Genomic DNA, 24,701 nt, shown 5'->3' with positions numbered 1-24,701 from the left:
GCACTGATAATAACAATGGGACTATTGCTCATTACTGCAATGAGAATAGCACTGATAACCATGGGACTAGTGCCCATGATAACAATTCGACCAGTGCAGATGCCAACAATGAGAATAGCACTGATGATAACAATGGGACGAGTGCCGATGACAACAATGAGAATAGCACTGATAACCATGGGACTAGTGCCCATGACAACAATGAGAATAGAACCAATGATACCAATGGGACTAGTGCTGATGCCAACAATGAGAATAGCGCTGATAACCATGGGACTAGTGTCCTTGACAACAATGAGAATAGCGCTGATGATAACAATGGGACTAGTGCTGATGCCAACAATGAGAATAGCACCGATGATAACAATGGGACTAGTGCCGATGCCAACAATGAGAATAGCACTGATGATAACAATGGGACTTTTGCTCATGACAGCGATGAGAATAGCACTGATAACCATGGGACTAGTGACCATGACAACAATGAGAAAGGCACTGATGCTAACAATGGGACAAATGCTGATGCCAACAATTAAAATAGCACTGATGATAACAATGGGACTAGTGCAGATGCTAACAATGAGAATAGCACTGATAAACTTGTGACTAGTGCCCATGACAACAATGAGAATAGCGCTGATGAAACCAATGGGACTAGTGCAAATGCCAACAATTAGAATAGCGCTGATGATACCAATGGGACTGGTGCCGATACCAACAAGGAGAATAGCACTGTTGATACCAATGGGACTAGTGCCCATGACAACAATGAGAATAGCACTGATGATACCAATGAGACTAGCGCCCATGACAACAATGAGAATAGCGTTAATGATACCAATGGGACTAGTGCCGATGCCAACAATGAAAATAGCACTGGTGATACCAATGAGACTAGTTCCAATGCCAACAACGAAGAACGCACTGATAACCATGGGACTAGTACCCATGACAACAATGAGAATAGTCCTGATGATATCAATGGGGCTAGTGCCGATGCCAACAATGAGAATAGCATTGATGATAACAATGGGAATAATGCTGATGCCAACAATGAGAATAGGCTAGTGCCCATGACAACAATGAGAATAGCACTGATGATAACAATGGGACTAGTGCCGATACCAACAATGAAAATAGCACTGATAGCCATGGGACTGGTGCCCATGACAACAATGAGAATAGCGCTGATGATATCAATGGGGCTAGTGCCCATGACAACAATGAGAATAGCACTGATGATAACAATGGGACTAGTGCCGATACCAACAATGAAAATAGCACTGATAGCCATGGGACTGGTGCCCATGACAACAATGAGAATAGCGCTGATGATATCAATGGGACTAGTGCCGACTACAACAATGAGAATAGCACTGATGATAACAATGGGACTATTGCTGATGCCAACAAAGAGAATAGAACTGATGATAACAATGGGACTATTGTTCATGACAGCAATGAGAATAGCACTGATAACTATGGGACTAGTGCCCATGACAACAATGAGAATATCCCTGATTATAACAACGGGACTAGTAGTGATGATAACAATGAAAATATGTCTGATGATATCAATGGGACTAGTGCTCATGACAACAGTCAGAATAGCACTGATGATAACAATGACTATAGCTCTGATGATAACAGTGGGACTAGTGCTAACGAGAACAGTGAGAATAGCGCTGATGACAACAATGGGGCCTGTGCTGATGGGATCAGTAATGACAACAATGAAAATAGCACTGATGATAACAATGAGACTAGTGCCGATGACAACGAGACTAGTGCCGATGACAACAAGACTAGTGCCGATGACAACAAGACTAGTGCCGATGACAACAATAAGAATAGCGCTAATGATACCGGACTAGTGCAGATGGCAAATCTGCATGATTAAGAGACTGTTACTCAAGGTCTGCACTGCTCATTCATAGGAGACATTGTCCTAGACTCACATGCCTCTCATCAGTGTGCACACTGGTCTTTAGCCATATTCCTCCAACAAATTCTAGTACATTATTACAGGTTAATATGTTCCTTGTGACGCCCCCTGACTCCTGCCATTGGGATTTAAATTCTGCCACTATGTTGATTATAATTCCAGTGCTGGAGCATTGTGCTTTTGGTAACAAGAAGCCATCTTGTGCTTTACCTGTACTTGTTTGTTTTTGTGAGTAACGTTAATAGAGCCAGTATGCGCTGTAGAAAGGGCTTTTCGTTAACAACAAGCATTTGCAATGCAATTGGTCTCGCATTTACTCCAAGTTTGACCTATTGGCATTGTAAATGATAATGGCTTTTATCCTCTTAAGTGCTGCGTCGGGGCGTTGGCCGACGGCAGCACTACCTCCCCAGTGCTGCGCACGACCATTGGACGTCCATTCAGCACTAGTTCCAATGGACAGCGCAGCACTGGGGAGGGATATTTGCGCCGCATCTAAGGTGTTAATTATGTTTTAAAAACCAAAACATAAATAAAAGGCAATGTCATATACAATAACAATAGCTCAAACTCTCGTTTCCACAGGAAATGGAATTGAAGCCTGCAGTCATAACTAGAGCCTTAGCTGAATTTATTTTTGCTACTTTATCCTCAATTTGAATCAATGGGATAACATTCTATTCATGAAATTGCTTACTAACTGAACAATACCAAGCGCAGATTACGGAAAAATAAATTTGTCTATTCGAACCTTACCAGGCACTATCGTAAGTAATAAGAGACACAACTCAAGTATGTAAAACACAACCTAATAATAGGTAAACAAAACAATTTTAACTGGTCAACAAGAATCCTGGAACTGTGAAGAGCACCCGGATTTCTTGCTATACAACCATGCAAATGGTAGAAATGTACTACACAATTGCACATAACATAATATAACATAACGGCATTGCATCATGATGATGCATCATTTTTAGCCTTACCATTACGACAAAATAACTTTTCCATAAAAATAATTATTTACCTGGAAAAAGATTCCAGGCTCACAATAGATTCCTGGGTCTGGAAACACAATTATAATTACCAATACAACAGGAATTCTAACAATAAAAGGTTTTTATTTATTTAAAAAAAAGGTTACAGAAGGCTTTTTTAATATTTACCGTGCCCCACAATGTTTATCGTGCCCCAGTAGTGAACAGGGGGACTGCGAAAGAGCAACAAAGAAGAGGAGAGCGAGGCGACTGTGAAAAAAAGTAACTGGACAGGGGAAGCTGGAGAGGGTCAAGAGGGTTTAGTGGCAGGGGAAAGAAAGTGTGAGAGGGTTATAAGTGAATAGTGGTACTCCCCTTTTGAAAATAAATTTAGGGTAAAAAAAGGAAAAAAAACTGGGGAGGTGCCAGGGTGTTGAGGTGTGCGTAATTCCCTTTAAAATGGGGTAGAAAACCCAATCTGAAGAAAATTAATTATTTTATCTCCAAAAATAGCTTTCACCGGGTACGTTTCGTGAACCTGGTGAAAGCTATTCTAGGTGAAAGACTTGTCATACGTCGCATGACCGAAAAAGATTAATCAGCACCAGTTTATTCAAGTAGGATTTTCGTTGATAGAACCAACAACACATTATCTACTCTGGGGATATGTGGCTGCTACATTTTACAGAGGAAGTAAAAGACTTTCTATGCACACTGTTTCTCCTTTTGAATGACCTCTGGTAGAAATATAGAAGCTAAGAAGCATATGGTTACCGCTGACAAGTATAAAATTGTTCATCAAAATACCTAACACATAACACAAGATTTCATTTTGCACTAGAGGTTTTATTTGAATTCATGCTTGCAAACAAGTCATTTTTAAAAACAAATAAAAGCTGCAGTATCTCGGAATGTGTAAAAACATGCAGGAGAATTCTAGCTTTTCTATAACTATCTAAGGAGTGCAAAAAATGAACATGTTCTCTCTGCTTGTTATTCATTGTAAGCTAGAAAAATAGAGCAGAAGAAAGAAAAGCAACATTCCGCTTCAATCATACTCCTTCACCTGACCTGCCTATCACCTCAGCAGCAGGCATTGTGACATCAGAACTCGATTGTCATAGTCGAGTTCTGACGTCTTACAATCGGTGACTGGGTGCGCCACAAGTCACCGATTATAAAGAAATTAGAGACTGCTGTTTTTACAGCGATTACAGAATCACATGTATTCTAGAGATAATATATATTTGGCAAGAGCTGAGATAAACGATAGACTAACATGAGTCTGTTTTGAGAAGAGTATTATGTAAGCAAATGGTGTAAGTGTGATTTACTTAAGACCCACATCCTAAAGAAAAGGATAACTTCAAACTGACACCTTTCATCTCTATAGGGTCACGCACATACACCCAGGGGTAAACATACACTGCAAACCTTTAACCATTACTCACACTGCAGCATAAAGCAGCCCAGCAAAGAAATTAAAAAAAGTAAATTGCACTTGCTATAAATTAAAAAGAGGCCTCACTAAATGAAAAGATGGAAAACATGGAGGTCACACTATCCCCAAACAATGCAGGTGAAGTTCATTCCAAATTACTTTAACCCCTTGTATGCTGATGACGAACCCCAGCCGTCATGCACTACGGTGCTCGTGTGCTGATGACGGCTGGGGTTCGTCATGGCCCGCCCCTGTTCATTTGTTTACCGCACAGCGGCGGAAACGGGCCAGCAGCGAAGGGGTTAAGAGTAGTTTATACTTTACAAGGTATCTTTAGTAAACAAAAAAAATTGAAATGTTGAGTATTCTGCAGAATGTCACTGGCTCTACCACCAGACAACTTGTTCCCGGGGAAGGGGGGTCGCGGTCGAAATACAACTTGTTCTCAGGGGAGGGGGGTGATAGTCGACAGATCACTTGCTCACCTCCGCCACCCCAACAAGCATTTGCAATGCAATAGGTCTCGCATTAGGAAAGTTTGAGCTATTGGTCTTGTAAATGACAATATTTTTATTTATGTGTTGGTTTTGAAAATAGCTAAATTAATAGCTTTGTCATTTACAATGCCAATAGTTATAACTTTCGCAAATGTGACACCTATAGCATTTGTAATGCAACATGTTTTGTATTTACGTGACTTAGATGTATTGACATTACAAATAACAATGGCTTTTAATTTTTTTAAATAATTACTACTTGAATAAAAGTGATTGTAATTTATAATGGCAATAGCTTAAACTTTTGTAAATAACTTTTGTGAAGATTATGTTTAGTGTATTTTATTGTGACGAAAATGAAGAACAGAAGTGAAATATTAACATCTTTTTGTGACATTTGCAATAAAGCTTGAAACATTGAGAGAACATATTTGACCCAGTTGTTGTTGAATTGTTGTACAGATTAATGCTGTGATGGCGCGGAGTGATGCTGTGGCGGAGACAAGTGATGCTGTGGCTTTCAGTGATGCTGTGGTAGCGCATAGTGATGTTGTGGTGCCCCTGAGTGATGCTGTGGTGGCTCTGAGTGATGCTGTGGAGGCCGTGAGTGATGCTGAGGAGGCCGTGAGTGATGCTGTGATGGTGCTGAGTGGTGCTGTGGTGGTGCTTAGTGATGCTGTGGTGGTGCTTAGTGATGCTGTGGTGGTGCTGAGTGGTGCTGTGGTGGTGCTGAGTGGTGCTGTGGTGGTGCTGAGTGATGCTGTAGTGGTGCTGAGTGGTGCTGTGGTGGTGCTGAGTGATGCTGTGGTGGTGCTGAGTGGTGTTGTGGTGGTGCTGAGTGATGCTATGGTGGTGCTGAGTGGTGATGTGGTGGTGCTGAGTGATAATGTGGTGGTGCTGAGTGATAATGTGGTGGTGCTGAGTGATAATGTGGTGGTGCTGAGTGGTGCTATGGTGGTGCTGTGGTGGTGCTGAGTGGTGCTGTGGTGGTGCTGAGTGATTCTGTGGTGGTGCTGAGTGGTGCTGTGGTGGTGCTGAGTGATAATGTGGTGGTACTGAGTGATAATGTGGTGGTGCTGAGTGGTGCTGTGGTGGTGCTGAGTGGTGCTGTGGTGGTGAAGAGTGATAATGTGGTGGTGCTGAGTGATGCTGTGGTGGTGCTGTGGTGGTGCTGAGTGATAATGTGGTGATGCCGAGTGATAATGTGGTGGTGCTGAGTGGTGCTGTGGTGGTGCTGAGTGGTGCTGTGGTGGTGCTGAGTGGTGCTGTGGTGGTGCTGAGTGATGCTGTAGTGGTGCTGTGGTGGTGCTGAGTGATAATGTGGTGGTGCTGAGTGATAATGTGGTGGTGCTGAGTGATGCTGGGGTAGCGCTGAGTGATGATGTGGTGATGCTGAGTGGTGCTGTGGTGTTGCTGAGTGATGCTGTGGTGGCGCTGAGTGATGCTGTGGTGGTGCTGAGTGGTGCTGTGGTGGTGCTGAGTGGTGCTGTGGTGGTGCTGAGTGATGCTGGGGTGGCACTGAGTGATGCTGATGCTGCGTGGTGCTGTGGTGGTGCTGAGTGATGCTGTGGTGGTGCTGCGTGGTGCTGTGGTGGTGCTGAGTGATGCTGTGGTGGTGCTGAGTGGTGCTGTGGTGGTGCTGAGTGATGCTGTGGTGGTGCTGAGTGGGGCTGTGCTGGTGCTGAGTGGTGCTGTGGTGGTGCTGAGTGATTCTGTGGTGGTGCTGAGTGGTGCTGTGGTGGTGCTAAGTGATGCTGTGGTAGTGCTGAGTGGTGCTGTGGTGGTGCTGAGTGGTGCTGTGGTGGTGCTGAGTGATGCTGTGGTGGTGCTGAGTGATGCTGTGGTGGTGCTCAGAGGTGCTGTGGTGGTGCTGAGGTATAATGTGGTGGTACTGAGTGATAATGTGGTGGTGCTGAGTGGTGCTGTGGTGGTGCTGAGTGATAATGTGGTGGTGCTGAGTGGTGCTGTGGTGGTGCTGAGTGATGCTGTGGTGGTACTGAGTGGTGCTGTGGTGGTGCTGAGTGGTGCTGTGTGATGCTGTGGTGGTGCTGAGTGGTGCTGTGGTGGTGCGGAGTAGTGCTGTGGTGGTGTTGAGTGGTGCTGTGATGGTGCTGAGTGATAATGTGGTGGTGCTGAGTGATAATGTGGTGGTGCTGAGTGGTGCTGTGGTGGTGCTGAGTGGTGCTGTGGTGATGCTGAGTGATGTTGTGGTGGTGCTGAGTGGTGCTGTGGTGGTGCTGAGTGATAATGTGGTGGTGCTGAGTGGTGCTGTGGTGTTGCTGAGTGATGCTGTGGTGGTGCTGAGTGATAATGTGGTGATGCTGAGTGATGCTGTGGTGGTGCTGAGTGATGCTGGGGTGGCGCTGAGTGATGCTGTGGTGGTGCTGAGTGGTGCTGTGGTGGTGCTGAGTGATGCTGTGGTGGTACTGCTGTCAACGAAGAGGAATTAGTGGGCACTGGTTAGTAACGCGAATTCCCCAGTTGACTGAATTGCACAGTTTACACACAGCTCACAAATTGAACATGGCAGCTGACGTGCTACGAGAAAGGGAATAGGCAGCGGCCATGTTTAACGATGAGATACACGTCTCCAAAAATGGACAGAAGTATTCAAATCACACAATAATAGAAATAATTATTCATAATTGCGTGAAGTTGATAAAAGTCAAACTGCAATGACACTTACAGATGATGTAGGCCCCAATTTAAAACCACCATTGGAAAATCCTATATGTCTCTTCTCTCACCTGTTGGTTTTCCCAGTGATTTTTTGCCAGTGTTAATTAGCATCGGAAAAAAGCAAAATCCTGTGAACGTGCTGCAATGCCTAATCAGATACATGCCCACATACATCATAACACTACAACTGCTGCAACGTCACATGCACCCATATGCATCGCAATGTGGTACCATTTTGTTGTTTGCTTTTATTTAGCATTCCCTGCATGGAAAAGTAAATTTAAAAAACATAAAAAGTGTTACAAAATAACGAATATCAGATTTTATAGCGCACACCCCACGGAGAGTTCTCTCCAGGCGCTTGAAGGAACGGTGCCGCGTGGTGTTCAAGGCTGGCGTTTATTTCGGTGTTTGACATGCTGCGCCCCATGAACACATCCTGTACCTGTGAGCGAGGCAGAGATGTGAATGGGCTGGGTAGGGTTTGCTCTTCCCCCCAGTGTGCTAGTCTGATTTTGGAAATACAGGAACTGTCATTAATCTTATCAAGGAAGATGCGCGTGACATCGCAGGTCACTGTGGATACCGATCGCGGCCGCGAAATGAAATGAAAAGCGGCCGCGAAATGAAATTAAAAGCGGCCGGGAAATGCTCTCGGCATTGCGGGGGCGGGGGTCGCATCCCTTTGAAGTGAAGCTCTCGGCATAATGAGCTAGAGCACGGCCTCGCGGCCGTGAAAGTGAAACAGCAGAGGTGAATTAGGGGGGAGCAGAAGTGAGGCCAAGCGCGCGCTGGGGTGAATGCCTGAGGCCGAGCGCACGATGGGGAAGCTTCAGATGCCTGTGGGAGCGAGGCTGATGGGTTTGATGTGGACGCGCGTTTCACACAAGTGCACCACATGAACTTTACTAAATCCACAATGGTTTCAGAGCTTGTTTTGCCTACTATGCTCTCATATATTTATCCCTGCTTGATAGAATAGTCGAGACCTAAAATACGAGCGCTGCCCGGGGTGGAGCGCCTGCCCTTCCCCAGCTACGCCACTGCTCTCCTCTGCCATACCACTTCAAATCAATAGACAAGCTTAATTGCAAATGTATTGATTACAATAACATTTCAGATTTCTTCTTGGAAAAACAAGAGGTGGGCTGGCATAAAGCCTCTACACTCTCTCTCTCAGGAAATATTCAAAAACCAGAATACAGTTAAAGAACCTTGCTTTCTACACACAGTTACAAACAATGGAACGAATTTCAAGTCCAGAACATGCAGCATGTGTCTGGATCATCCAACAGTGTGACAATATCCCCTTTGAAAAAGCACACTTGGAGAGGTAGTGACATTATATGAGGTCAAGTTCAGAAAAGATATGAAGACAATCTTGTTCAAGCTGTCACCTCAGATTTTTTTTTATTCCTAACACCACAGCCAGCATGATATACATTGCGTAATGAATCCCATTGCAAGAACCTGACTCTTTTATATGAACCTGCATTTCATGCAAAACCTACATCCATATGTTAAATTGACCATGATTTTGAATGTATGCGTTGTCACATCATAATGTAGAAATGCTTCCATTTCTAACGATAATGGCATTACTCCTAGTCCTACTCCCTCGCCTTCCTTCAGTACAATTGAGGCCCCGCCTCCCACCCAGACCCACCCCCAGCATAAAAACTCTGCCCGCCCCCACCTCCACCTGTACATAAACAAGCCGAGCTAGCACTCAGTTGAACCGCACCGGGAGGGAGGGAGGGTCCTTGAAGGAAGGCGAGGGAGTAGGACTAGGAGTAATGCCATTATCGTTAGAAATGGAAGCATTACCTCCCGTCCCTCCCTCGCCTTCCTTCAGTACAATTGAGGACATAGCAAGCAGAAGAAAACAGGGACGGACAACTGAGTGACAAAGAACACAAAACAGTGCCCAAACACAGCAGAACAACATCCCCGGCCTCGCAAAGAGGACAAGACCCTGAGGCCCGAACCCCCAAAGGAGGAACCACCCCCACAAGAGGAAGAGCCATCAAGAACGCGGACCAAAACCCACAACCAGAGTTGGACCACAGCGAATAGACAAAGAGACCCCCACCCGGAAGGACTCCACAACCAGCAGGCCCCACAGCAAAAGATGCCGGACAGCCAAACCGAGCAAACGAGACTCCACAGCCAAGAAAGGAGCAGGACAGAACACAGGCAAAAGCAACCTGCGACAGAGCCAAAACGCCGAGCCACCGGAAGGGACAAAGAAAGGAACCGGACCCAAAAGCAACAGAGTCGAACAGCCCAGACAGAAAGGAAACATCCAAAAACAGGGCCCAGAACAACCCCAAGCGCCCCGCAGGGACGATGGCAACCAAAAAACAAGGCCCAAAGGCAAAAGCCGCAACCCAAGACCCCCAAGGGGCCCAAAGGGAGGACCGGACAGGACATCCAACACCAGCAGCAAAGACCCCGAAGGGAAGGACCCGACAGGCCAGGGAACAAACACCCAGACCCGGAAAAAAAAAAAAAAGAACCAGGCAACAGACCCCAGGCAACACGCAAGGAAGCCAGGAGCACCAAGAAGCTGGAAAGCAACACACTGCACTCGCAGAGGGGCCACCGACAACCCCAGCAGGACCCCAGCCGGAGGGAACCTCCACAACAAAAGGAGGCCAGCACCACAGGAACAACACCCAGAGCAGAACAGCAGGACCAAAAAAGGCCAGCAAACACCAAGCAGAGGACAGCCAAGAGGAGGACCGAGGGGAAGCCTGCAAGCCACCGCCAACGAACCAGGAACCCCCAACACAGCCAAGACCAGCTGCACAACAGCCAGGCAGCAGGGCAAACCCCGCACAGAACCCAGGGGAAGGACACGAAACTCCAAAGGGCACGAAGTCACCAGAAGGAACCTCCACCGAGCGACACACAACCCGGACAGGAGAGGAAAACAAGGAGCCCAAGGCCAACGGGGGGCAACCAACAACCCCCGAGCACAGACCCACAGCGCCCGCACCAGAAAGGCCCAAGCAACGTAAAAGGCAGGGCAGGGAAAGGCACACCGAAGAGCCAGAGGCCCAGGAGAGGGCCAGACGCCCCCCCAAGACCCGGGATCCCAGCCCAGAGACCCTAACCGGGCCACCCAGGCCGACCGCGGCGCCACAAACAGGACCACCACAGGGAGGCCCCAAAGACCCACCAACAGTACAGACACCGGGAAGGAAGGACCCAGCATAACAGAACTGCCAGCACACAGGACACCCACAGAGGCAGAGAGCCGACAGCCCCAGCACCCAGACCAGAGTCCCCAGAAACAGGACGCAGGCAACCAAGGAACAAGGACCAGAACCTGGACCCACCCAGGATGCGGCAAAGGACAACACCACCGGAGCGTCAGATGGAGCCAACACGCACAGACCCGCAGAAAGCCCCGAAAGGGCACCAGGGCAAGGCCAAAAAGGCCGCAACAGCAACCAGCAAGCGGACCCCCGGGAGAGCAGCAGGAACCAGAACAGGAACCCGAACCCAGCCAAGCCCGAACAGGCCGGCAACCGAAGCCACCACAAGTGGAGCCAGAGGAGCCAGCGAACACCGAGCCAGAAGGCAACAGCGGCCGAGCCACCAGGAGAGCCCCCCCCCCGTGGACCGACCGACAAGGGAAGCAGGGACAACAGACCCCGAAGACCAACCCAACAGGAACCAGAGGGACAGGCCAAGAAGAAGAAAACAAGCCCAGGGAACACCGCAGAAGCCAGGCACCCCGGCACAAGCAGCCACAGGATAAGCCGGAGGAGCCCCCGGGGCCACAAGGCCCGAACCCAAGAAGGAAGAGAGGCCAGGCAACCGCCGGACAAAGGAACGGGGCCGAGCACAGACTGAACGAGAGCCACCTAATAGCGCCCGGACATGCGGGAAGACCCAGGGCGAAGGCCCGAGGCTGAAGAGGAAGGAAGCAGAAACGGGCATACCCCACATAGAACCGCAGGAAATGCAGAAAAGAAGCAGTGACCGGGAAGTGGAGAGAAGCGACCCCAAAATACAGGGCATGCCAAAAACCACCAGGCAGGGCCCGCGGAAAGGCAGCCCGAAGGGCCAACACACGGAAGGGCACCAGCCAAATCCAGGAGCAGACCCCCAGGAGAACCAGGACAGGCACAAAGCCGCCGGACACCCCAGCCCCAGAAAGGAGCGGGCCCAAGACCCAAGCCCCACCGACAGGAACCCAGCAGACGGAACACATGGCAAGCAAACAGGACACCCAGTCCAGCAGAGCCACCCAGCAGGAACCGTAGACAGGCACCGGAGACAGCCAAATCCTCACCAAACCGGAGGAACCCGCACCAAGCCGACCCAGCACCCAAGAACATACAGCAGTGACAGGAACCCAACAGGGCAAGGCACTCCGACCAAGAGGCAGTCAGCCAGGGCAAAAGGAACGGTCAAAACCGCGCCCACCCGAAAGACAGAGGAGAAACCCACAGTAGGGACCACGGAGAGGCCCCAGTGCAAGGCACGTGAGAGGCAGAACGCCCCAACTAAGGCAAGGCAAGCAGAGGGCCCAAGGTGGCGACATGCAGCCACCCCGAACCGCCACCGCAAACTCCACGAAACCCAGCACCAAGGAGGGCACAGAAGAAGCAGAGAACAGGCCAGCCAGTGCCACGGCAGCAGCCAAGCAGAACAACAGGCCCACCAAGCAGCGCGGCCAGGACAGAGGACAACTGCACAACCGGAGGAAAGGGGCGACCCCCACCAAGAAGCACAGCCACAGGAGGAAGACAGGGACACGCAGCCCAGAAGCAAACGCCCCAGCGCAAACCGAGCGCGCAGAGAAACCTGAAACCAATCAGGACCAACACAGTGCAGAAGGAAGGAGGGCTGGGAAGAGACCGCCAACGGCAGGCCGCACAGGAAACCGCCAAACAACTGGAAGCAGGGCAGCACCACAGCAGACAAAGCCACATGCACCACGCACATACAACAAGTATGAGCAACGCACGCCACACACAGCACCAACCCCCACCCTGGCACAAAGGGGCAAGCCCAACCAGGAGGGCCGGGGACACCATGGAAAGAGACCCACAGGCCCCGACCAGCAGGAAAGAGGAAAACTGTGCCAACCAGTACAGGAGACCAGCGACCCACGTCCCAAACGCCCACCACCCCGGAGCCACAGGCAGCACCAGCGGCGGGAGGAGGACCCAGACACCCAAAGATGCCAGAAGGGAACCCGCTATCCACAGGAACAGCAGGACGAAGAGGGGACGCAGAAGGCAGCAACAGAACCCCTGAGAACAGGACAGAGCAGCCACCACCAAGTCCAGCACCATCCACGGACATGAGAGGCAGAACAACCCCCACGGAGCCCAGGACACCAGGGCACCCCAGGGGGACCGGAGACCCTGACACTAGCAACAACCCCACGCGACCCAGATGAAGACGACCGCCAAGGCCATCACCAAAGGAATCACGGAGCGCAGGCAGGAAACGAACCCCAGCCAGCGAACACAGCGCCAACAAAGGCACCAGAACAGCCGCCTAAGTACAGCCCCAAGGCCAGTACCACAGGGCAAGAGAAACGCCCAAGCATTTCCTCGAGGAGCACGCTCACAGCAGGACACGATGGGCTGTAGGGTCGCATCCGCCCCAGAAGCCTAAGCGGAAGTGCAGCCGGGCATGTCCCATAACATCAACGCAGCCCGACCGCCTCTGCAATCGACATCCAGGAGAGCGGACAACCGCGTACCACAGGTCCAGCAGCTAACCCTCTCGTGCGCCCAGCATGGACAAGGCCAAGGGGATGTTCAAGGCCAACCGGAATGGAAAAGATACAAAAAACGGGCAAAAACCCGTCCTACCTGGCCTCCGAGAACACAGCATACCGGGAGGAGGCAGCCACGCAGCCCGACCCGGAAACACAGCCCCAGCCACAGGAGGACCGCCAAAGCACCGCTGCGGATTCCTGAGCCACCGCTCCGCCCCCACACCACGAGGGAGACGAGGAGAGGAGGCGCCGCCGGGAGAACTCAGCAGAGGGCACCGCCACAGCAGAGAGCAAAACCGAAGACTCCCCGGCACCGCCACAGGGAGGAACTGAAAGGGTGAGTCTCACCAGTGAGACAGAAAAAAACAGGTGGAGGTGGGGGCGGGCAGAGTTTTTATGCTGGGGGTGGGTCTGGGTGGGAGGCGGGGCCTCAATTGTACTGAAGGAAGGCGAGGGAGGGACGGGAGGTAATGACTCCTGTAATCCTCATTTCTATAGTGCAGACAGAAGGATGACACAGTGATCAAGACAACTTAAATAAATGTGTTTTGGGTAAACATATATTTAACAATATGACTTAAAAAAGACCAAATTCAAGGCAATACTATCTTCAACAGTCATTCTCATTAATTTGTTCTTCAAAGCATGTTATAGCTTGTGTGCAGCAGTTGGAAAAACAGTCAAGAATAGAAAAATTGAAGATGCTGTCAACAGCTCTAAACCTTCGGCCCCTAATTTGGTCACTAGGAATCATTGAGGCAGCTGATTTACATCTGTGTGATCGACTTTCCTTTGCAAGATGCTTGTGTTTGTTTTTCCAAGTGGTGCACGCCTATTGTAACTGTTTTGCTTTCTTTGATAGGTGATCTCTCCTTGTGTGTATGTGCTGTGAGTGATTTTCTTCGCAGAACAACAGTTGAGGCAAGAGCAGGATTAGACGGGTTATTCCTCCTGGGGGCTGCTGTCCTGGCGGCTGATTTCAAAGCAGGATGCGCTGCTATGACCCAGCCAGCCATACCCCTTACCCTATTCTAGGCATAGCCCCCTGCAGCACATGTAAATATAACCCGCATAATGCACAAAAGATTACATTACTCAAATGTATTAGAATAGTGATGGGCAACTAAACAGAGTCACAGTACGCGCACAATGAAACACTCTCACACATGCCCCCTTTTGTTTTAACTAGCAGCGCTCCGCCCTTCACCTTGATCTTCTGCGGGTGGGTGGGTGGTTTCCAACGCTCTTGCGGCTTCCCTGGGTCCAAGGAGACAAAGAGGAGGAGACACGAGGGATGCCACCTTATAACCTAGATGCGGTAAGTTTCGGTTTTGATACGTGTACACACACGTCATCGCGGAATCTGATCACTTAAACCAGCCCCTCCATCTGGAGCTCGGTTTCATGGCGCGACTAACTGCGCCCTCCTCTAGATGAGGGGGGCGCCTAGTCACAGTACGCGCACAATGAAACACTCTCTTCCCTTCACTTCTGACACCCATCAGCTCCCACTGAGCCCAAGAATATCCAAAATTGGTTATATTGTCCAAGGTGTAGACTTTTATTTACAATAACTCATAAATCTACACAACCACAACGGGAGAAAAGTACTACTTGGATATATATCATTGATCACATGAACAGACATTTAGCGACATCCATATGACAAAAGGCAGTCAAGAAATTAGGCTTAACATTATAATTGATTTCAGCTTCGCCATCCACGTGTATTTAAATTTGTTGGCCGACTCGGCCACATCCACATGACAAAAGCAGTAAGGAAATTAAGCATAACATTATAATTGATTTCAGCTTTGCCATACACATGTATTTAAATTTGCTGGCCGACTCGGCCGATCTAGCTGCGCACATTGTGCCGGCAGGCCCAAACGCGCTACAGCAAACATCGCGTTGCTTTGAAATACAGGCCAGCACATAGCGCACCGGGCCACCAAGGTAAACACAGGTAGCCCTCCCAAAGAGTCAACACAGTCTATACGTTGCGGGGTAGGGCAGTAGAGACAGGACCACCGGCAGGTCAGTCCCCTCCCCGTGCCTACCCTCGGCAGTAGAGACCAGGACCACCAGCAGGTCAGTCCCCTCCCCGCCTATCCACTGCACAGTTCCACCGTACCCCCTCTTGGGGTCCATCCAGTCGCTGAAACTCCATTGCTGCGCATGTCCCCTTTTATGTTAGCTGGCAGCGCTCCGCCACAGGGCGAGCAGGTCCCTGGCGCACTTGCACTCCCCTCTCAACCTGGCGCTGGCTGTGCTCCACAATAGCCCCAGTACAGTGTGTATAAAGATCACCATCCCTTTGGCACACAGATGCACCCCATCCTCATGGAACAAACACTCTCATCCCTGGATATAGCAAGTTGTGTCTAGTAGCACCTATGGAGGACTTTCTAATATGCTTTTTTGAAATTGTTCAGCTTCTTTACCGATTAATTCATGGCTTTTACTTACCCTCCCCCCCCCCCCCCCATCCCCCCCAGCCCGGGCTGTCTGCAGAATTATTTATAACCACAAAGCACTGCTTTTGGTGGAGAATGTCTAAACTTAAACCAGCCCCTCCATCTGGAGCTTGGTTTCATGGCGCGACTAACTGCGCCCCTCCTCTATGCGAGGGGGGCGCCTAGTCATTTTGCATTCTAATAAAAGGAAGTTGCTTTGTGATGCCTTAGTTCCAGTTCCTCTGCGGAAAATGAACATATGCAATTCATGAAAGGAACATGTATATGACTTTCAGTAACCTCTATGAAGCTGTGCTTTTTCTCTCCAGATAAAATAAAAAGACTGGCTGCCACACTGCAGACAAAAACCTTGGCAATTCATGTTAAGGTTAAATGTGTTAACCAAGGTTCATTGGCTAAATAGGGATTGAAATGGCAAACATGCACACACCTATATATATATATATATATATATATATATATATATATATATATATATATATATGGAACAATCCTCAGCTACCTCTCGCCCGGAGCCCAAATGCAGGAGACCGCTGCGCAGGAAGAAGGAAGGAGACCTCAGGTGCAGTGAGCAATCTTTTTCTTTATTGTACCTTCGAGGAAGCGGCACACAGCATGACGTTTCGGCCTACACAGAGGCCTTGATCACATATATATATATATCCTTTGGTGTTCAAAGCAGCGAGCACGACTTTGGTGAGCAGTTTGGATTTGCGTATATATATATATAGATAGATACATAGATATTTATATATATATTCTGCTCACAACTTCTTTCACTCCGGTAAAAGAATGGACGCCACTCAGTGATTCAATTTCCACCAATTCATTAAATCAAAAACAGGACGCGCATATATATATATATATATATATATATTTATATTTATATATATATATATATATATATATATATATATATATATATATATATATATATATATATTCACTGAAAAAACCATAGGTTATAGACCATATATAGTTAGGAATTCGCATTTACAAAACCTTATTTTACTCACACAAAACCATTGAAATTCCATATATAGTTAGTTGCACTAACTATATATCGCGCACCCGCAATCCACTGCTGATGATGTCACATATTACATCATTCATGACATGGTCAGTGACATCACTGATGACATCACTGATGACATCTCAAATGACATCACTGATGACATCTCAAATGACATCACTGATGACATCACTGATGACATCTCATTTGACATTACTGATCACATCACTGATGATATCATTCATGTGATAATACGATGAACCTCTTCAGACTCTAATATAACCTTAGATACAATCAGTGTAAACAGACACTCACAGACTGTCACTCATCCATGGAGTTACTCACACACCTAGTCAGTCAATCAAAGAATCAATCACACCTCCATTTCCTCAACTATACAGTTATACAAACTTTACTTATTCAAACATATACTAACACATATTAACTCTCTTATACAATCCCTGATACAAGTTCACAATGATCCATACAGCCACTCACACATTCACTGGCTCTTATGCACAGTTATTTATATATGTCAACTCTCACATGTACTGTGTTTTACATATGTACTTACTTTGACATGTAGCACTGAGATATCCATTCACTCACCAATACACTCATGCACACAGTCAACCGCCCATACAGCTGTTTCCACATGCACTTTTGAAACCATACATCTAGTGAATCAACTGCTCACACATCTATGCACAGAGTCATACACCTCCCAGCCACCCACACACACACTCAGTCTCCCATACAAATACTTGGGCAACCAATCAATAACCCATATAGTTACTCATATAGCTACTTATCAACACATGCAACAGTTTACAGAACAACAGACATAATGATGCACAAATTAAGACAGTTTAGTCACTAACCCATGCACTCAGTGAGACACATTTAATCACTCACTCATACAGTCAGTCATGCACCTACTAAATCCTTCATCCAGACACTTATACATCCACTCATTCTTCAATATGTAAGACATATTTTAATTTTACAGAAACATACAGTCACTGGATGTTGTCATCAGTGATGTCATCAGTGATGTCATTTGAGATGTCATCAGTGATGTCATCAGTGATGTCACTGACCATGTCATGAATGATGTAATATGTGACATCATCAGCAGTGGATTGCGGGTGCGCGATATATAGTTAGTGCAACTAACTATATATGGAATTTCAATGGTTTTGTGTGAGTAAAATAAGGTTTTGTAAATGCGAATTCCTAACTATATATGGTCTATAACCTATGGTTTTTTCAGTGAATTTTCAAGGTTTTGTAAATGCTAATTCCTAACTATATATGGTCTATAACCTATGGTTTTTTCAGTGAATTTTCAAGGTTTTGTAAATGCTAATTCCTAACTATATATGGTCTATAGCCTATGGTTTTTTCAGTGAATATATATATATACATACATATATAAACATATATCATCTGTATATCTATATAAATACAAACATAAATGCATGCATACATATACTTATATGCATTTTAGGGTTGTTAGGGCGTTTTCGTGTGTATTATGTTGCTTTTTTAGGGCTTTTGGGTCAATTAAGTAGGGTTCCCGGAGCCTAGGGCTGAGGGGCCGGTTCAGTTTCGTGCGTATTGGTGTTGGCAAGGTTTTGAGGGATTTTGGCGGTTTTTGGTCGAGATTTGGCCGTTTTATGGCTTTTTTTGTGTTTGCGGGGGGCGCGTATTCGGGTTGAAATTCGTCCCCGTTCCAGTGGATGGATTGGGCTGATTTTTGGTGAGATGTTAGGGAATCGCTGGAACTAGTGTCCAGCCAAGTTTGAAGCGGATCGGAGCAGTGGAAGTGCTTTAAAGAGCAATTTTTGTGCGGAGTAGCGAATTGTCATGTTATTCAATGGGAGTTTTTGGTGCGCATGGAGAAGGTGAATTTGGGGTGTTCCAGTTGCGCTAGAGGGACGGGGCTTGGGTGAGCTGTAGGGAGAGTGGATCGGCAGGTGTGCCGAATTTTTGGGATTTGTTGGCCGAAGGGAAGGGTGTGCTTGGGCAAAGTCGATTTGGTGAAAACGGTGCGTTATTTACATGAAAGTTGAAAAAACACTAATAAAAGCAAAGCTAAAAAGCCACCTCATTACAAACAGAATGGCTTTAACTTAAACGAGGGCGAGATCTATTGCATTTTCAATGCTTGTTTACTTTGGTTCCATCAAGAAGGCATTCAGATGTGTCACACATTTGCCATAAATTCTGAATGTTAGCACTCTAGTTGCACATTAGATCACTGTAGTAAAGCTACTGCTCACCAGGGACGTCTGCTGCTGGTATTCAAAGTGCATGTTTCAGTCTGCATGTCAGAATTTTTTTAATGAAATAGAAGAGGATTTGAGAAGTCACTCAAAATGATCCCTAATTTTTCTTTCTGAAGCACTAATCATACTTTCTATGGCAAAATTAACCCCCTCATGTTGTTCCTTTTTAAATTGAGTGTTTTCAGACTTACCACTTCATTCCAATCAAGATGGCTTCTGGTGTGCCATACTTTTGTCATAAGTAAGACTGTTAGCGCTCTAGTTGTTCTTTAGAACACTCTGGGACATTCTGTCATTGGGCTATACTTGGGGTACATCTGGGTGATATTTGGGCTACATTTAGGCTCTTTTGTCTCTGGTGGCCATCTTGCGAGACTATGTCAGAATTTTTTAATGAAATTGAAGAGGGTTTGAGAAGTCACTCAAAATGTACCTAATTTTTCTTTCTGCAGCACTAATCATAATTCATATGGCAAAATATACCCCCTCATTTTGTTCCTTTTTAAATTAAATGTTTTAAGAGTTACCACTTTATTCCAATCAAGATGGCTTCAGGTGTGCCATACCTTTGTAATAAGTAGGACTGTTAGCGCTCTAGTTGTTCTTTAGAACACTCTGGGACATTCTGTCATTGGGCTATACTTGGGCTACATCTGGGTGATATTTGGGCTACATTTGGGCTCTTTTGTCTCTGGTGGCCATTTTGGGAGACTGCATGTCAGAATTTTTTAATGAAATAGAAGAGGATTTGAAAAGTCACTCAAAATGTGCCCTAATTTTTCTTTCTGCAGCACTAATAATACCTTCTATTGCATAATATACCCCCTCATTTTGTTCCTTTTTAAATTAAATGTCTTAAGAGTTACCACTTTATTCCCATCACAATGGCTCCAGGTGTGCTATACCTTTGTAATAAGTAGGACTGTTAGCGCTCTAGTTGTTCTTTAGAACACTCTGGGACATTCTGTCATTGGGCTATACTTGGGCTACATCTGGGTGATATTTGGGCTACATTTGGGCTCTTTTGTCTCTGGTGGCCATTTTGGGAGACTGCATGTCAGAATGTTTTAATGAAATAGAAAAGGATTTGAGAAGTCACTCAAAATGTGCCCTAATTTTTCATTCTGCAGCACTAATCATACTTTCTATGGCAAAATATACCCCCTCATGTTGTTTCTTTTTAAATTAAATGTTTTAAGAGTTACCACTTTATTCCAATCAAGATGGCTTCAGGTGTGCCATACCTTTGTAATAAGTAGGACTGTTAGCGCTCTAGTTGTTCTTTAGAACACTCTGGGACATTCTGTCATTGGGCTATACTTGGGCTACATCTGGGTGATATTTGGGCTACATTTGGGCTCTTTTGTCTCTGGTGGCCATTTTGGGAGACTGCATGTCAGAATGTTTTAATGAAATAGAAAAGGATTTGAGAAGTCACTCAAAATGTGCCCTAATTTTTCATTCTGCAGCACTAATCATACTTTCTATGGCAAAATATACCCCCTCATGTTGTTTCTTTTTAAATTAAATGTTTTAAGAGTTACCACTTTATTCCAATCAAGATGGCTTCAGGTGTGCCATACCTTTGTAATAAGTAGGACTGTTAGCGCTCTAGTTGTTCTTTAGAACACTCTAGGAGGCTGCAGTAGAACACAAAGGAATCAACTGACAGTCTCTGTCCTTGTTGGATGTACATGTTTTACTGAGAATGTCAGACTTCATTTTCACATGACTGAGAAAGATAATGTGAATTTACAGAAAATATGCTTTCAGTTTAGCTTATAGATCCCCTTCCAAACCACTGTGGGAAAATCATGAGATATTAGTTTTCTTTCAAACAATATTCATGATATCACAGCAGAAGGTTTTTTCACATGGTAAAATCACCTTAGAACCCACCACAATTCCTAAAACGAGTATGGTACCATCAACAAATGATTTATAATGTAACTAAAGTCCTAAAACCCTCTATTAACTACAATGCTTTTTAATGAGGTGCTATCATGTATATTGGTCCCAAGATGGCTGCCAACACTTCTTGGATGAAGTGCTGACAGCCAATCAGATCAGATGTGTGGTTAGGCTCCGCCCAGATATATATATTTTTTTGAACCTAAATTACTCAAAATCCACTGGAGCACATATATTGAGACCTAGCAAAGGCACATCAGGCTAACAGTCCCTACAATTTTGCCAAGTTTCGTGCAAATCCATTCAGCCGTTCGAGCTAAAAGTGAGGCCAACCGCCCTATGGAAATTAACATGGGAAAAAAGCGTTTTGGGACCCCCCTTTTTTCTCGGCCCCACCTTGATGAAACCCCCCCAAATTGTCAGGGGCTGCTCAGAAACAAAATGTTCCATTTTCCTGAAAATTTCAGCCAATTCCGTCCACAAACGCCAAAGTTATTAGACATAGAATTTTCAAAAATCCCATAGAGAAAAAATCCTAACTATATATACCTACTGGCGACCGCCAGTAGGTAATATATATATATATATATATATATATGTCTTTATTAGTAAATGTTTATTGGACCCTGGGCTTCCCTGACAACCCAATTGCGCTCAGTTAATTCTCAGTTCATAACAGAAGTAAGCTCAAGATGCTAGCCAAGATGTACAAACCATCCACAGGCTCGACTATACTCACCTTATAATGCAAAGTAAAATCTTCACTCACCAACTGACCAAACACCTCGCGTCTTCTGAAACAATACCCCTAAGACGATGCACACTCAGCACCACTGAGACACCATGTGCATCAGGAAACCACTCCCATGATTGAATATCCTTCTCCCCAACATCTTCCAAAAATCAATAAGAATCTTGACTACATACGTAAATCGTTGTGATCTCTAAAACCACTCTGGAATCGCAATCCTCCACTTCTTTCTTCAGCATGGTCCACACCACCAGAGATATGGGACAGATCACAAAACATTTTAGATTAACTCTATATGTACCTTCGTGGTATGGAAGGTAGTGCTTGGTAAACTACCTTTTAAGCATAGTTTTATTAAAATAGATTTGTGAAGTGGTAATGTGTGACACAAATATTCCTGCACATTTTTGCAGAAAGCCAGGTGTTGAGGTACAGCAATGCCACAACACAATATCACATTGCAGGAGAACACCACGAGAATAGCAATACAGAACAACACTACATAAGATCATAATAACAAATATACAACACCACAACAACATGATACAACACACCAACAAAATGAAAATGGAACAACAGAATGACAGAGTGCAAAAGGAACTACTACACTACATTAATACACTATTATAATATATTGTACCAACATAGCACACCAAAACAAAAACACAGAACCAAACAACATACCAGCAAAAATATGTGATTGGCATGTGTTAACATGTATTATATTTTTTGTGTTTTTGTGGTGTGGTGTGGTGATTTTATAGATTGCTCTGATTGTGCTTTTGTTCTTTTTTATGTGTAAGAAAAAATGTGCTGTTTTGTTATTGAGGTGCATTGTGTGTGTACTTGTTATGTTGCTATGTTCTATTGAATCAGCATTCTGGTAAGTGTGCTACTGTGTTATTTTGGGTGTGCTATTTTCTTGTTTTTGTGAGGCATTGTTGTGTTTAAAGTTGTGCTATGTTTTAGATAGCGCTGCTTCATTGTTTTGGTGGAGTGTTGTAGGTTAGTGTTACTGTGTTGCGTTTTGCTTGGAGGTGATGTGGTGTGTCATTTTTGTGCTGTTGTATTTTTGTTTTGCATCATTGAGTTGTGTTGTACTGTGATTGTTCAGATTACATTTTTTCCAAAAAGCTTAATGTGTTCTCCCAAGTTGAGTTTTTGTTGAGTTGCTGTTTTGTTTTGTGCTATGCTCTGGAGGTGGGCTCTTTAGTTACTTGACTGACATCATCAAATACTGCTGCATTTCCAGCCATTCCTATAAAACAACGAACAAATCGACACTGTCTAAGGTGACAGCCAAGACCTGCTCCAGCTCTTTAACTATTTAAGGCACAAGTCATCCCAACACTTTGGCGAGACCATGCCTTCAATGCTTCCAGTGCTGCTTTGTTGCAATCTATCCTATGATGTATTGATTCACCCTGTGCCAGCGCCTGTGCAGCCTTTTCGCAGCTCGTGGCAGTGTTGTCTGTTTTACATTGTTCGTTTTTGCTGTGATTGTTTTGAAGCCTCGGTGAATGATACCAGGAAATGATACCAGGAAATTAAAATCTGACACTATTTAAAAGTAGTCTCATTTGATTAACAGTAATAATAGGTAACGCCTCATCTGCCTGACTAACTCAACTAATGAAGTAGTTTGACCATAATGCACACTACGTTACACAACAGAAAATATGACCACGCATGACTGTAAACCTTTGCAGCGACAACCTCATGAACGTGGAAAGAGTTAAAAGCACCGAACACAGAAAGCTGACCTCACAGCTACATGAAGTATCTCTCATCACTTGCTAATTTTTTGGTACAAAGGCCAGCACTTTCAACACCAATTATTGTGCAAAGTTGTACTTTACTTTCAGCGTATGCCTGCTATGCTAGTAAATTAAAGCGAATAAGTAGCAGGAAACATGTCAACACACTTAGCTCCTTTCTGCCTTTGGAATCAATGTTTGCGCCTTCTTTTTCCTTGCTTGGGTCAACAGAGGCAGTTTAGTCTTCATGCAAAGGAAAATAGTGTCGCCTCACCCCGTTCCTCCTCCATTCCCTAATTGTACATTTTTAGAAGTGATTAATTAGTGTCTGGGGTTTTAGGTTGAGGGCAGAGGCAGTCATTTTTGCGGACTGAGACTTATGGGGGCAGATTTACAATAACTGGCGCATCCCCAGGGATGCACCAGTTATTGTGCACCGCAGCTCCGCCACCCATGGTGCGCCGCATTTACCATGCGGCGCACCATGGGGCAAAAACGGCACAGATGCGTGACGCATCTGTCCATAAAGGCGGCACATTGCTGGAGTTGCGTCGCAAGCACGACGCAGCTCCAGCAATGCTCTGGGGAGCCCTATCTGTCCAATGCTGCGTCAAGCCTTATGCCTGCTTCAAGCAGGCGCAGGGTTTTGACGCAGCATTGGCCTAAAAGTGACTGAGTGAAATCTTGTAGATTTCACTCAGTCACTTTTAGGAGGCGTTCCTGCGCAGGCACGCCCCCCCCCCCCCCTGCGCCGGGCGCAGGGCTTTACAACGTGACGCATCTCCCAAATGCGTCACGTTGCAAATACCCCGCAGCATGGTGCATCTTTTGCGCCGCCGCTGCCTCACAAAAATGACGCAACGGCGGCGTAAAAGAGGCGCAAGGGGCTTGTAAATCTGCCCCTCGGTTTTTTTACTGTGTGACTTTGAACCAGAGTATAGGAGAGAAAGTTAGCAAAAGAAAAAAGAAAGAGTAAGAGAAAGGCAGGAAACTAGTGACAAAGCGAGAAAATAGGGATAAAAAAACAACCGGCAGGGCTGAGACAAAGATTTAGAAGGCGTGGGTGGGATAAGACAGTGGCTCGAGGTGGAAGCAAGTTGAGTCCACCTTTGTATTTAGCAATTCCAGCTTTCAGCAACGCTTAGCTCCTAAGGAGAACTTTGGGCCCATGCGCTTTCGTTTGCTTGCTTTTTTGCTTTTGTTTGAGAAAGTAA

The 24,701-nt window shown here is 45.9% G+C and overlaps 1 protein-coding gene across 3 annotated transcripts in view; it reads right to left on the bottom strand.

Annotated features, from left to right (window-relative positions):
- Positions 1 to 24,701, bottom strand: part of ADGRG6 (adhesion G protein-coupled receptor G6) — a 653,874-nt gene that overhangs the window by 526,503 nt on the left and 102,670 nt on the right. The gene's annotated exons all lie outside the window — the stretch shown is intronic.

This window comes from Lissotriton vulgaris, chromosome 6, assembly GCF_964263255.1.
Source record: "Lissotriton vulgaris chromosome 6, aLisVul1.2, whole genome shotgun sequence".
In the NCBI taxonomy this organism is placed as follows: Eukaryota; Metazoa; Chordata; class Amphibia; order Caudata; family Salamandridae; genus Lissotriton; species Lissotriton vulgaris.
This window is presented reverse-complemented; position numbering and strand designations above follow the sequence as displayed.